Source organism: Peromyscus leucopus, chromosome 13 (genome assembly GCF_004664715.2).
Source record: "Peromyscus leucopus breed LL Stock chromosome 13, UCI_PerLeu_2.1, whole genome shotgun sequence".
Lineage (NCBI taxonomy): Eukaryota > Metazoa > Chordata > Mammalia > Rodentia > Cricetidae > Peromyscus > Peromyscus leucopus.
Genome location: NC_051074.1, coordinates 39,177,212 through 39,193,810, shown reverse-complemented (window position 1 = coordinate 39,193,810; position 16,599 = coordinate 39,177,212).

The following is a 16,599-nucleotide window of genomic DNA, read 5'->3' as shown; positions in this document are numbered from 1 at the left end:
AGAAAAAGATGGACGGTGCTTCCTAAGAACAGTTAGAGTAGTGGGAAAGCTTGCAGAGGGTAGCCTGTCCCTGGGCTGCTGCTTGTGACTTCCCTTCTGTATGTGGTGAGCTTTCTCTCTGCTCTGGAGCAGAACCAGGCCTTCAGATGTGGCGTCATTCACTGTGGGCCAGACTTGTCATCTTGCAGCCACCCAGCTTGAATGGGAACAGCTGATAACCAAGGAGACTTGGGCCGCAATTCATCTGTGGTCTTAGATAAGCTGTAGCCACAAGAAAAATAAAGGCATCCCCAATCCCCATCGAACAAGCTCCACATTTTCCTTTAATGCCTTTGTCTAGCCATTGCCAGGCCTCACACAGACCTGGTGCAGGTCAGTCAGCCCACATAAAAGAGCCAAGGATTTCTTTGATCAGAGATGCTTCCTCTACCCACTCAGGGCCTAGTGCTAGACATGCTGTCCATTTCAGAAGTCATCGGCCAGCCTTTGGAAAGGATTCTTCAGTTGACGGTTGCCATGTGATTCAGCCCACGCCCTTCCAGCTCTTTGCCCTCACGTCAGCTTCTGAATGCGGACAGAGTTAAGTGCTCCCTCGGGAACAGGTATGACCGTGCAGCGGTCATCCTCTGGGAGGTGACGCCATCCAAGCCCATCAGACTGTGAAGAGTAAACAATGGCTGCGTGATTGGGGGAGTGTCAGTAGAAACCAGGACACAGAGCTGGAGGCCAGGGCCATGGAACACCTCGGCCTGTTTGAATCGCTCATCAGTCCCTGCTTCTAGAGCCTAGCCTGTTTACCTCACCATTAGTGATGAGTTCATTTCGGGTGGTGAACAGAAACAAACACCGTTTGCAAAGAATAATTTAAACGTAGTTGACACGATACGGAAAACAAACACAGAGTCGTTGTATGAAGTGCATATTATTCACTGGTCCAGTGTGGTACATTACCCTCCGATCAAGCCTTAAGGTGTAGATTAGAAAAGTTCAGAAATGTGCCACAAGTCCAGAGATCTGCCTGATGCCCAGACCGCTTTCATCAGCCCAGCTGTTCCTCCCACGCTATTTACTTGGGTTGTTCGCCCTGGTACTTAACGTAACGCTCATTGGCTTTTGTTCTGGGTTCTCTGGGTTAAAAAGTCTTTGTGATAATTTACAAAAAAAAAAAGAAAGAAAGAATACAGTGTCCTTACACACTCTTATATTCACACTCCAGTAAACTCCTCACCAACGTGGAGTAAGTGATTCAGTGACCAGGGTGGGTGACATGGGTGAGGAAGAACAGACAGGGATCTCACCCACAGGGCATTTCTACTCTGCCAGTCCCTACGCCTCTAGGCTCTTCCTTTCAAACATCATGCATTTTATAGAATGTGTCACCTGGACTGAGCCCCACACCGCTCTGTATTTCCTAAGCAAGCTGAAACAGTGGGTGTTTAATTACTGTTTTTTTTTTTTATCACTTCCTATATGTCAGCACTTTGAGAGGCATTTTTAAATGCATTGCTTCACTCAGTTCATTCATATAAACATGCACGGTAGCATCCCCACTCTACTGATGTGACAGCTGAAACCAGCCGAGTCCAGCCCTTGCAAACACCTTGTTCATGTTGAAGCCACTAACCACGATCTGAAAGGTAATGGATTCTTAGTCAGCTCTGTGTTCCGGTTAGCCACCAATCTATTTGACCTGAGCATCCCTATGGAGCTGAGGGAAGAATCCATGTAACTGTGGTTTCCCAACAAGATTGCTCAACATTTCTATGGCTCTCTTAACAAGGCTGATGTCACTCCTCTGGGTAGTGTTTTGAGGTATGTGAAAGGGTTGGATCACATATCATGTTAGCTACCTGTTATTTCACTGTGTACAGCCTAGGCATAAAGGAATGCCAGGGATCATTTAATAAAATGATAGCATGTATTGAATATATCAGTCTTTATAACACTTTAGAATATTTAAGCATGCCTATGTGTAGCCACTCACTTCGTTTTCATCACCATTAGAAATTATTCTTAACGAGTTTCACCAAGATTCAGTGAGAAGACAGACCAGCACTTGGCGCAAGGCCTGCTGCGTATTATATACCCCAGATTATCTATTGCCTATTATAATTTAACTCCTTTAGGTTGGTGGACAATGTGATCCATTTCTTTCCACGTGTTCAAAGATTTTCAAAGGATAGAGAGTCCTGGATTATTTTTCTAAGGATTTCTATTTTATTTTTATGTGTGTGTATGTATCTGTGTGTGTATTTGTGCAAGTGTGTGCTAGTGCACATAGAGACCAGAAGAAGACATTGAAGCTCCTGACACTAGAGTCACAGGCAGTTGTGAAGCTGCCTGGCATGGGTGCTAGGAACCAAACTCCTGTTTTGGGAATTATAGCAATAGCCATGAGCCACAGAGCTATCTCTCCATCCTCGAGTTCTGGGTTTTCATAACATTTTTTCCCCTTCAATTTGGTTCTCCTATTTATTTATTTGTTTGTTTGTTTGCTTTGCTTTGCTTGCTTGTTTTTTGGTGAAAGGTAAAGCATGTTGTTTTGCACTGAGATTGCCTTGTTTGATAATAGGGTGGGAGCCGGGCGTGATGATAGGGTCCTAGCTCTTTCTCCTACACTGGAACTCGGGGTGGCACAATGTTCATGGCTAGCAATACTGAGAAGGGGACAATGGAGATCCCTTGTGGCTCATGGCTGTCTTTGGGACATTCGGTGAACAGCTTTGGAGAGGGAAATCAGGTGCAGACAATGTGTCTGCTGGAAGAAGCACCCCCCGCCCCCCGCAGGAAGCCAGGAGACAGGAGTGAGAGCATGCATCTCCATCCACTAAGTCACTGAGAACATTTGGCTTCTCTGCCCTCTGTGTGAACTCCAAAGACTTCAAAATGGCCTGTATCTGTTCCCCCGATGAGAGCCACGAAAGCTTCGCTACATGAAGTTGTAGGAACTTCTTGAGGAGATGTAGGCTTGAGACACTTATTTCTAGTCAGTTTAAATACTTGGCTCATCTCAAAGTTCAGAAAATCGTATATTACTTTTTAACAGTTAACCTAAAAAGGAAATCAAAAGTACCCTGGAGAATGGACTTGGGAATCATTCCTTGGTGATCATCTGAACTGTTGGACACCAACTAGACTGTCTCCATCATGAGCGTGACAAAGCCCAGGAGCTCCAGCCTTTGGGAACATCAGAAGACATTCCCTCAGGCCCTTCTTGTCACCATTCCTGGGGCGATGGGATGAGCTCAGTTGCAAAGCGGGTCATTTGAGTCCAGGATGGAGATGACCACTGTCGTGGATGGGTGTGTGGACCCAGGCCAATGTAAATGTCTGGTAGGGTCATTTCCAAGATGAGACGGCCTTTACACTAAGCAACAACTTTGTTGTGTTGTGCATGTTTCCTTCAGGGAAACCCTGAGGCAAGAACATAAGATTAATTATTTCTGTAGAAACTGGAGACGTGACAAGAACCCACAAATTAAATACTGTACTGCGGTGAACAGAAGCTCTGAAAAGAGAAACATTAGAAAAGCTCTCCCCTACACACATGTTGTGTGTGTATGTGTGTGTTCACGTCTTTGCCTAGCTTTCTGCCATACATCAATACACCACCCACAACATCCAAGGAAACATTTATATAAAAACCAAATGTTAGTTTAAAATTGGAGGGAGGGGTAAGAAGCCAAATGAGGGGAAGCATCTAAAGGAGAGGACAGCTGTTGTCATGACACACTGCCAATTACCCATCATGCCAAGGGGGACGTGCCCAATGGACTGGGCAGGGTGGAATGGATAGATGTGTGATTGAATTATATCATGTGCTGATAGTCTCACCCTTAGTACTTCAGCATATTACCTTATTTGAAAACAGTGCTTACAGAGACAACTGGGTTCAGTGAGGTCATTGGGGTAGCCCTAACTCTCTCATCTGACAGGTAAACTCACAATGGGTCGGATATGCAAAGAGGGACAAAAGTCAAAGAGAACTCTTAAAGCTCGGGGCCGTCTACAAGGTAAAGACAACAGCCGTGGTAGATTCTCCCCTCTTGGCCCTAGGAAGGAACTATCCTGCTAATAATTCAATCTCTACCTTCTGGATCTATGAGAAAATAGATTCCTGTCCCTGCCACCAGGTTGTAGTTGCTATGGAAACAATGTGGCTAGAAGCAGCAGCATCTTCTTAGCCTCTTCAGGAGTCAGGCTCCTGAGAATGTACAACAAGCCTCCTTTCTGTATTCTGGCCATAAACGCAAGTTGACAATATGTAAGTGGTACCTGGTCTAAGAGTTCAGGCCTCTGTGAGCTCATTGAACAGTACTGAAGAAGACATTTTCAACACTGATTAAGCCCCCAGCATGAGCTTCTTTTATCCAGGAACACAGTGAACCGTGCAGGGCCCTGGAAGTCTGTGGATTTTATTCCTTCACTGTGGGTCTGCCCTGTGTTCATCCATATACCCATGATGGAACATTATCTCCTGACCAGCTATAAACTCTCAACAAAGGCAGCTTAGAAACATTCCGACTCACCCTCTCGTGACATCAAGGGCATGGGGATGAGAAGAACAGAGGAGTTGGAAAGCCACTCCGTTGACTGATAAGCATGGCCTGTGTCCTAATTCCAAAGCTGGGGTTTTGCGAGGTATAACATATTGGCTTCTTTCTATAGAGAAACAATTCTTATACGGTGGTTATTTCGTTTTGATTTTTAAGATGAAGTCTCACTGTGTAGCTCATACTGGCCTCAAACTCATGACAATCCTCTTGCCTGAATTTGTGCCTGCTCCCTTTGAAATGTCTCCTTGCTGCTCAGGATTGAACTCAGGGCTTTGCATATGCCAGGCAAACACTCCATCACTGAGTTGTATCTCCAGCCCTGGAAGCGATTTTTAATGTGAGAATTCTAACGGCACTCCCCTTGCTCTGCAGAGTTCTCCTGCATGGAATGAGCTCTGAGGTCACCTGGCTTCTCTGTAATATCTGTGCAGGTGGTTTGCCAGTTCCAATCCAACACTTATGAGGACAGGAAACTTCCTCCTTTCTTTCAGACCGCTCTAATGATTACAAATTCCTTGACAACCACCCAGAAAACCACGCCAGGCTGTTGAAGGTAAGGATATGTGTTTTTAGTTATCCAAGGTAAGCTGCTGCCCAGGGATGGTCCTTAGTCCTCCAAAGTCTCTTTGATGAGTACAATGATGCCATTGGTTCAGATGGCACCTCATTCCTAATGGGGACCATAGTAATACAAGCTCCTTTCTGGGTGGTGGGGCTTGGTTCCCAGTTCAGAGAACACTACAATTGTCTGGTCTTTTGGATGGAAAAGCTTGAAGAGAGTGATGGGGCAGTGACTTCAGTTGAAAAGAATGGTGGCATCTCTGCATTGAAGAACTGTTTCCTCAAAGAGAAGCTGGTGCATATCTCTCTCTCTCTCTCTCTCTCTCTCTCTCTCTCTCTCTCTCTCTCTCTCTCTCTGTCTGTCTCCAAGAGGCCCACACACCTTACACTAGCAGCTTCTGTCTTCCTTTAGTTGGTGTTATATACCACAGTAACCTTATCTGCTGCAGTCAACTACATTGACTCAAAGGTTTTAGTTGCCAGTCAATAAAAAAAAATGTACAAGATATGGATAACAACACTAGCCCTGTGTTCTGGGTGCTCATTCTGCTAATCATGTTAGACTTAAGTGTTCATCTAATTCTCACAAAGGCTGCAAAAGGATTCTGCAGGATTCCTTAGATTCTTTCCATTTGCCTACCCAAACCCAAGTCCACATTGTACTTCGTGGAAAGCAACCACAGTGCTCTTGCTTCCTTGCTTCTTACTCTCCACTGGAGTCAGCCCCAGGACAGCAGAAGAGATGGGGAGGGAGAGCTGAGGAGGAGTATGTACCTCCTGCTCTCCTGCTGGTTTCCTGAAACAGAAAGCCAGAGCTTTAATTAGTGGTCCTTTTCACACAGCAGTCTTCGGCTTGGTATATGGTAGTCCCTCTTCCCACTCATTCCCAGAAATGACTCCCCCACCTTTGCTAGCCCAGGAATAGACATAGCCTCTATCTTAGCTTGCTTTTTATTGCTGTGATAAATTACCATGACCAAAAGCAACTTGGGGGAAAAAAAAGAAACCACATTCATTTCACTTTCCATTTTATGGCATGTCATGAAAGGAAGTCAGGGCAGGAACTCAGGCAGGAACCTGGAGGCAGGAACTAAAGCAGAGGCAAATGGAAGAACATTGCTTACTAACTGGCTTGCTTATGTCTTGCTCGCCTTGCTCCTGATTTCTTTTATTTTTGGTTGTGAGCTTAACCTTTCAGGACTGAGCCATCTCTCCAGCCCTCTTTATTTCTTACACAACCTACAGAAGCAATGAGCTGGGCCCTTCCACATCAATCACTAATCCAGAAAATGCTCCATAGGCTTACCTACTGGCCAATCTGATGACGACATTTTCTTAGCAGAGGTTCCCTTTTCCCAGACGACCTGGGCTTTTACACACACAGACACACACACACACACACACACACAACACACACACACACACAGAGCAAGCACAGTTTTCTTACCTTCACTAAACCTTTGCAAACAGTTCTATGCCTTCAATGCTCTTCAAATCACTCAATTTGAGTATGCAATTTGTTTCCTCCTAGGACTCTGACTCATGAATATGAACTGTGATTCCCATGATACCACTGACAAAAAAAAAAATGAGGCAAGAAGTTACCTGACCACAGAGGGTGCATTAGCCCCTGGAGGACCTGGGCCTGATCCTTGTATTTACTCCCTGGATGTACTCTCAACCTTGTGTCCTCTCCTCTCTTCAGAGTCACCCATCTTAGAGAATCACGTGTGTGGCTTCCATACTTGGAGACCCACAGGGTTTTTCTAATATACAATGTTTCCGTAAATACTCTTACAGAACTATCTTGATAAATGTTTGGGCATATTTTTAGCAGTGCCAAAGTCCACGCATATATGTAACATAATTTGAAGAGATCTTATCAAATTGGTCTCTTTGCTAATCAAACTAAATATACTCATATAGTATGACCCACTAAGTCTATCCTAAACAGAGGTAAATAGATTTAGACTTGTAGATATGGATGCATATATGGACATGAATATACAAAGAAAGGCTGACACATTCACGATGGGATGTCCTGCTTTGCTTCTGGGTTACACAGACCTTGTGCAGTCATACCTCTTCGGCACCCCTCAAGTACATTCCCCATTCACAGCACACTCATGTTTTAAATTAGCTCATTTTTTAAAAGACTTAATATTTACTATGCATACAGTGTTCTGCCTGCATGCATGCCTGCACACCAGAAGAGGACATCAAACCTCACTACAGGTGTTTGTGAGCACCATGTGGTTGCTGGGAATTGAACTCAGGACCCCTGAAAGAGCAGCCAGTGTTCTTAACTACTGAGCCATCTCTCCAGCCCCACTTAGCTCATTTTATAGGTTCGGGCCACCTCTACAGCTGTTGCTGTCCTTGGAAGCCATCCCATAGTCCTGGCATCCCAAATATCCTGGGTTCTCCACAGTCTGTACCTTCAACAATGGTCTCCAAGCCTTTTTCAGGGACTCCAACTCTACCATATGATGCAGAGTCTCAGCTCTTCTCCATGGCTCCTTCAATCAGTCGCCTCCAGGGCAGTGAAGCCAGTCTTTCACCTGTGGCATCTCCTTTCCTCTCATGATGTCATGTTGCGTAATATTTGTTCAACTCTGCAAAGATGCGCTGCATTTCTTTAACTCTGGAAAGATGTGTTGCCTTTGTTTAACTATGTAAAGATGTGTTGTTATTTTACCTTGCCTGTGTAAGGCCCCTGATTGGTCTAATAAAAAGCTGAACAGCCAATAACAAGGGAGGAGGTAAAGGCGGAACTTCCAGGCAGGGAAATTAAGTAGGAGGAGGAATTTAGGCTTGAGGAAGAAAGAAAAGGAGACAACGGGGAAATGCCAGGGACCAGTCACACAGACACAGAGGAAGCAGCTAAGTAGGACATACAAAATGAAGGAAAGGTAAAAGCCCCGAGGCAAGGCATAGATGAATAGAAACAGGTTAAATTAGGTTAAAAGAGTTAGTAGGACAAGCCTGAGCTAAGCCTGGGCATTCATAACTGATAGTACATCTCCATGTCTTTATTTGGGAGCCGGTTGGCGGCCCAAAGACAATGCCAACTACAGTGTCAGGCCTCAGCTTCTTTCCATGACCCGGTCAATCTGAGGGTCTCCAGTGCAGCTGAAGTTGCTACCCATTCCCTGATGGCCTCTCTTGACATCCCATGATGCCAAACCTCAACTGTAACTCCATGCCTTCCTAAATTATGCAGCTCCCATGGAGCCAAAAGCAGTAACATGTAGAGACTCTTACACATTCCCAGGTGCAGCAGTGGGTATGAGATGCTGACCAGAGCTTCTGCACACTAACCCTGAGGAAGCACTTCCAGCAGATTTCGTCTCAGTAATGCTGGGCTCTTCTTAATCACAGATGATTTCTCAGACCCAGATGGCCCTATTGATGATCTCAGTAAAGCAAACTTTCACTTCTATATATTCTCAATCCAAAATATTACATGAATGGCCCTGGTAGAGTCTTTTCTTCCCTGTGAACTTTACCAGCCAGACCACCATATTCTGCACTGTTCTCAGCATTATTAAGTTCCCACAACAGATGATTAATCTCTGAACACTCCATGGATTTCCTAGTCTAAAGTTCCAAACATCAGCATAATCTTCCCCCAAAACAACATGGCCAGATCTGTCACAGCAGGAGTCCACTCTCTGGTCCAATTTTGATCTTAGTTTGCTTCTGATTGCTGTGATAAAGTAGTGTGACCAAAAGTGTACTGGGGAGGAAAAGGTTTTTTTCACCTTACAGATTATCGTGCATGATGAGGGGAAGCCATGGCAATATCTCAAGTCAGGAACCTATAGGCAAGAAATACATCAGAAACCATGGAGGAACATTGCTTACTGGCTTGCTCATCTGTGGCTTTCACAGCCTGCTTTCTTATAGAGTTCAGAATCACCTGCCCAGGGACAGCACTGCCCATAGTGGGCTGGACCCTCTTACATCTACTACTAATCAATAAAATGTTCCACATGCTTGCTTGCAGGCCTTTCTAATGGAGGTGTTGTAGAATATTAGTTGAAGATGTGTTACATTTGTTTATGCTGTGGAACATTTGCTTTAGTGATGCAAAGACATCTTGCATTCTTTTATGTTACTTTTGCTTAACTCTGTGAAGCTGTGCTATCTGCCTAAAATACCTGATTGGTCTAATAAAGAGCTGAATGGCTAATAGCTAGGCAGGAGAGGTATAGATTGGGCTGCCAGGCAGAGAGAATAAATAAGGGGAGAAATCTAGGCTAAAGAGAAGAGTGAGAAGGAGGAGGAGGAGGACTAAGATAAGGAGAAGGAGAGGAGGACCCCAGGGCCCAGCCAGCCAGTCACACAGCCACCCATGGAGTAAGAAGGAAAGAAAGGTATATAGAATAGTGAAAGGTAAAAGCTCAGAGGCAGAGGTAGATGGAATAATTTAAGTTAAGAAATGTTGGCTAGGAACAAGACAAGCTAAGGCTGGGCATTCATAAGAATATATCTCCATGTATTTATTTGGGAGCTGGGTGGATCCTCAAGGAGTAAAGAGTTAAAAACAATAACAACAAAAACTACATGGAGGTCTTTTCTCAACTGAGATTCTTCCCAGATGACCCTAGCTTGTGTCAAGTTGAGAAAAACTAACAGTACAGTCCCCTTACCCTCACTAAATCTTTATAAACTGTTGTGAGGTAATGCTTTTGTTTAATAAAACACTGATTGGCCAGTAGCCAGGCAGGAAGTATAGGTAGGATAAGCAGACAAGGAGAATTCTGAGAAGAGGAAGGCTGAGTCAAGAGACGCCAGCCCACCGTCCAGGGAGCAACATGTAATGGCACAAGGTAAAGCCATGGAACATGTGACGACATATTGATTAACAGAAATGGGCTGAGTTTAAGTGTAAGAGCTAGTCATTAGTAAACCTGAAATAATGACTGAGCAGTTTTAATCATTATAAGCCTCTGTGTGTTTATTTGGGTCCAAGCAGCTGTGGGACCAGTGGGTGACAGAGATTTCTCCTGACAGCGGGCCAGGCGGGACACAGGAAAGCTTCAGCTACAATAAACAGTCCTACACCTCTAAAGTTGTTCAAGTCACTCAATTTGAGTGTGCAATTTATTTCCTCCTAGGACTCTGACTCATGAATGTGGACTGTGATCCCCATGATACCACTGACAAAGAAGGGGTGAGAAGTTACCTGCCTCTACAGGGTCCATGAGCCTGTGGAGGACCTGGGCTTGTCCTTGAACTAGCTCCCTGGATGCACTCTCAACCTTGTCCTGGCTCTTCCCTGCATAGTCATATGTGTTAGGGATATGGCTTCCATGAAACTTCAGACACCCACAAAAATTTTCTAATACACAGTGTGGCTGTGATTTCCTTATATGCTTATCTTGGTAAATGTGTGGGCACAGGTTTCAGCAGCACCAAGTCCATGAAAAAAATACATACTTTTATAGATAAAATATACATATGTATGTGTATATGCCTATATATATATATATAATTATAATTTGAAGAGCTGTTATTACATTGACCTCTTTGCTAATCAAACTAAATATACTTACATGGTAACATTCAGTAAGTCTATCCTAAATTAATGTAAATAGATTTAGATTTGTAGACATGGATACAGATAGAGACATGGATATACAAAGAAATGCTGCCCCATTCTTGGAGGGGGTGGCCTGCTTTGCTCCCTGTTGCTATAATAAAGACGATTACTAAAAGCAACTTGGGGCAGAAATGGTTTATTTGACTTACACATCCCAGTCACAATCTATCATTGAGGGAAGTCAGAGCAGGAACTCAAACAAGGACAGAGGCAGGAACCATGGTAGAAAACTGCTTACTGGCTTGCTCTTTTTGGCAGGCATGCTCAGTTTCCTCTTTTGTACAACCCAGGACCATTTACCTAAGGGTGACACCACCCACAGTGGGCTGGGGGCTGGGCCTTTCCCCGTCAATCATTCATCAAGAAAATGTTCCACAGACTTGCCAACAGGCCAATCTGATGGAGACATTTTCTCAATTGTGGTTCCCTCTTCACAGATGACTCTAGGTTGCCAAAAATCTAACCAGTATGAGGGAGTTCACTGTCTCTTTGGGAGGGGTATTTTGTTCTTGTTTTGTTTGCATTATTTTTGTTTGGGGAAGAAGGAGAAGTTGGTGGGGAGTGGAAGTCTATTACTGGAGAATTATTGGGGAAACTTTACTGGATATATGTGATGGAGTTCTGCACAGAAATTTGAAGCACTTGAAAAATAATGCGCTTGAAAAATAATGTTGGAAAGGCAGGCAGTGGTGGCACAAGCCTTTAATCCCAGCACTCGGAAGGCAGAGGCAAGTGGATCTCTGTGAGTTCAAGACCAGCCTGGTCTACAGAGTGAGTTCCAGGACAGGCTCCAAAGCTACACAGAGAAACCCTGTCTCGAAAAAACAAAAAAAAAAAAAAAGAAAAGAAAAGAAAAAAGAATGTTGGAAATATAGTGCCAAATTTAAAAAGTAAAATTGTAGCATGAATCTTAAATGCTCTTATTAATAAAAACAAACCTGAAGCCAGGTATTGGGGTGAATGCTGGAAGAGCAGAGAAACAGAACAAACCATAGCCTCACCTCACCAATTCCTCAGCTGATTCTGTCTCCTCAGCCTGGAAGCCTCTGAGTCCTCATCCAGAATGGATCCCACCTGAACTGCTACTCAAAAGCCTAAAAGCTTAACCAGGCTAGTTTCTGGTTTTCACATCTTTTATACCTTTCTGCTTCCTGCCATCACTTCCTGGGATTAAAGGCTCTTGTTACCACACCTGGCTGTTTCCAGTGTGGCCTTGAACTCACAGAAATCCAGATGGATCTCTGCCTCCCAAGTGACAGGATTAAAGGTGTGAAATGCCACCATTTTCTGGCCTCTATGTCTAGTGGCTGTTCTGTTCTCTGACCCCAGATAAGTTTATTAGGATGCACAATATATTGGGGAACACAATATCACCACATAAAATGTATGCTGTAATGCCATTTTTTTGTGAAATAAGAAAAATTCCCTTAAAATAATAACCCATATTTTATACATATCCATGCAAAAATGATACAAATGGTACAAGTGAGAAATGATTGCCAATGAGCATGGAAGGAGGTGACTAAAACACTAATGTGGGGGCCAGAATAGAGAAAGGAAATGTCAGATTTCCTTCTAGACAGATAGGATCATTTACAACGCTGCTTATAACACGAGTGAGCCCTCACCATTTTCTGTAATATTTCCATCAACCAACATTACCGACCTTAGGAAGAATTTCCGCAAGCTGATGGCTACGATCAGACTTAAGTTCTGTCAGTCTTAATTCAGTTTACCTTTCTCCATCATTGTGCTGCTATATAGTATGACCTCTTCCATAACTCAGGTTAGTTGGCATGGCTAGAAAGACACCTGGCGCTTCCGAAGCTTATCGGCTCCATCGGCACAGTCTGTTCGCAGAATGTTTTCATCTACCCGAAAGCACAAGGGACCACACGAGCCACAATGAAAATGAATGTGGGTCCCATGCTCCCATCAAACCCTTCCTCCAGTTTGAAAGTCTCCAGTGTCCCAGTGACCCCATGATCTTCCCAGGGCAGGTATCTTTCCCCTGCTGCACGCTCAACTTATTTCAAACTCGGTTTCAACCTCACTCACACTTAATACATCCAAAGATGTATTCTTTCTTCACTGAGCACCTCAGTGCTGTGGAGTTGTCTCCAGGAGTCCCTTTTTGTTTAACTAGGCGTTTTTTTTTTTTTTTCTTTTTGAGCCTCCCTCCACACCCTCCTTTTTTCTTTTCTTTTCTTGGAAGAATTTGATCTTTTGCCAAAAATAAATGAAACGCTGGCTCCAAGTTCAAGTCAGAATTTACTAGCTGATAAATTGGAAATGGAGAGTGGGCTGGGAGAACGGAGAGAAAGTGTGGAGAGGGAGGGAGGCTTTCATTTGGGGCAAGTTCAAACTTGGACTCAGAAGCTATTAAAATGACTGCTCTGTGCTGAGTCACATGGAGGAGGAGGAGGTCAGGGGATGAGGCTGGCTCCCTGCCAGCCACACGCTTTGCCCAGGTTGATGAAGAGCCTGCAAAGGAACTATGGCAGGGTTATAATTTCAGTGTTTTAAATATAACGTTAGACACCACGTGCCTGACAGAGAACGAGCAAAAAAAAAAAAAAAAAAACAAAAAACCCTAGATCTCTGCGTTCATCAGACTAGTGCCTGAACATACGTGTTTCTGGGAGCTGACTCCCACTCAGCTCTTAGCCCAACTTCACCTGCTGCGACCCTGCCTACCATTCTCCAGTCCTCCTGCAATTGAGTCTCTCCAGATGTCTCCAGTTAATAACGGAGTGAGGTGGAGCCTTGGGGAAAACATCAGAACTGAGACATTAGGTTTTCCTAACATGGGATGATGGTGATATTAATTCAAGTAAACTCGGAAGCAGTCTTAGGAGATAAGTGATGTTATATTCATGTTCACAGGGAAGGAAATGAAGTGCTGTGACTTCAGCGACTTCTCCCTGCTGACCAAGCTAGAAAACGCAGGCCCGAGATGTGAATCTAAGAGGTGTGCTCCGTTCCCCCTAGTCTTGACAGTGACTGTTGCTCTCAAGCACAGGTATATCACCATACCTCAGAAGAGAAGTACACCTTAAGGCTTCACAGCCTTGATACTAGATGTTGTCTTCTACAGCAAGAAAAGACAGCCAGGGTAGTTCATTGTGACCCTCCAGTCCCTCTCATACCATTTCCTTATTGGAATCCTGGTTCTTCAACCATTTTGACATTCAGATCTCTGTTCTGTTTTTCTCACCACATTTTTATTGTGAACAATTTAAACACACAGACTTGCTGTAAGAATGTGGATGAGCCTGCATGTGCTCATCATGAGATTCATCAGCTAAGATTGGTTCGGTCATTTCTATCCATTTCTCCATACCCTTCCATCTTGCCCTACACATATCAAAGTTAGTTGCACACATTAGCACATGATGTATCTCAACACTTCTGTTTCCTTCTGGTTTTGGACGCACAAAATAAGCATCGTGCCTAACAATTACCAAGGGCTTATAGTCAAGTGCTATGCCAAGCGCTTTCTGGGTGCCACGTAACTTGGTCCTGATGGAACTCTTATGTGATCTCTGCAGCAAGAGATCTCTTCATCTTGCAGGCAAGAATACTGCATTCCAGAGGACACAGGCCAAGTTAATATTTGCTTGTTAAGTATTCCAATGGACTTGGCATGCATGAACTCTTCTTATCCATTATCTCTTCTGACACCTCCTAAGGCCAGTACTGTTGCAGGTGAGGGAACAGAGACTTAGAGAGAATGGCCCACCACACAATAACCACAAGGACTTGAGTAAATTGCGGATGTACAGCTCCGCTCTGCTCAGCCTCTCCATCGGCTCACATCTCCAATGCAGCATTCCTTTTTGCTACCATATTCTCACTGTTTGCCTCTACTTACATTTCAAGTCTCAAGAGCAGGTGTCGTGAGTGGGAAAATCCCAGGCCAAAGTGTTCCAGTTGCCAAGAAAATTGAGAACAGATACTGTTAGTCAGCTTTTCATTGCTGTAACAAAGAAATACCCGATATGAACAGCCTATGAATGGCTCCTTTATGCTCACGGTTCCAGAGATTTCAGTTCACAGTCACTTGGCTAGTTTTTTAGGGGGCCTACAAAACACCAAACTTACACAACAGTGCCACTGCAGTCCTTGTTGTCAAGTGAAGGCTCACACAAGATGCCCAGGACAGTGGATGCGCTATTTCTCCTGGGCTGTATAACAATATAACAAAGGGCACAATGTAGGATTTGGGGGGTAGGAGGACCACTTGTGTCCCACTCACCCCAACATGGGCCATGGCCTATTCATGGTTGTTTATTATCTGTTATCTCATTGGATCCCTATAGCAACATGTCTGAGAGCTATCTATCAGTGTTCTCAGTGTTTCAGATGAAGAGACAGACCCCAGAAGCTTAATGATAAATTCAATGAACTCAAGGTCACTCTACCCCAGAGAGAAAGAATGGCTGGGTCCAAATCCAGTGTCATTAGTGGGGTTGAGAGAGCAAGGGTAGACACAGCATTTCAGATTTGTTTGTTTTGTTTTGTTTTCCCAGTCTGGTGCTGTATTAACTGGTGTGCCAGGGTTAGTGAGTAACGACATCTAGGGAGTCTGAGAAATTAGCCAAGCCTAACACTGGGAGAGCTTAGCCACTTGCTAAATGGCCTTTGCTCCAGAGAGTCTTTTGATACAGCTCTGTGGTTCCAAGCCCAGGCCCAGGTTGACACTGTCTGGATCTGAAGCACAGCCAACCACCTATTGGCTGTATGACTTGGAGACTGTGGCAACCTCTCTGTGCTCCAGTTTCCCTCCCTTGCAGAACAGAGAGGATGGTACTCATGCACGAAACAGTTGCTAAGGACCAAGTGGTATTTTCTAGAGAAAATCTTCAACTAGCACAGTACTTAACAATTGTCTGATAAAAGTATCCTAACCTTCATCTCTGTGATGGGACTTGGGTATACACTGAGATATTCAGATGACTTCAGATGAGAGGGTTTATTACAAACACAGGGTTTTCAGGATGTCCAGAAACTCTCCACTATGTAGTGGAGTGTCCCAGATCAGGAAAAGCATGCCTTACTTTAGACTCTTGCTTCCAGGACACAGGACTAGCCTGGGACGTGAGTGCTTCACTGTGGAGGAGGAATTCTTTACTCCACCCCTTCATTTTCTTCTTCCTTTTTTTTTACTTTGTAAGTAGGAGATAAGAATACATCATATTCTTATTGCCTATTCCCTGTAAGTAATTACTCTCATTTGGGCTTAATTTATATTCATCTTTTGATTTGTATGTGTTCTTTAAAAATATGTGTTTTCTAATATATATATTTTCTATTAGAAAAAAAGGAAATTTTATGTATCTTTATACTTCTTAATTCTTATTTTGTTAAAACAGGATCTTACTATGTAACCCTGGTTGACCTAAACTCACTCTGTAGGCTTGGTTAACCTTATATTCATAGATATCCATCCACCTGCTTCTGTCTCCTGGTTGCTGAAATTAAAGTTATATACCACCATGCTTATCTTTGTGTCTTAATTCTTCTATAGCACTGTTTGTAAATGTGTCTATGTTACTGGGTGTTTATCCAGGTTCCCTGTTCTTTCTCTTGCACAGTTCACATGATGTATTACTCTCATGATGCTACCTACCTAATTTGCATTGGTAGATTTCCATATCACCCTCAAGTTCCTACTACTATGAACACAATGAACATATCCTAACATGTTCCCTCTGGACTTTGCTGAGATGTTCTTGGGATGCCTATGTGGGATCCATGTTAATTTGTCTGAGTAGTGTCAAATTGCTTACTAGCAAGCCTGTTACTGGCAAGCCTCCAAGCAGCAGTGCATAAATCCCAACTCCACATCACACTTGTTAGCATGCTGCTGTT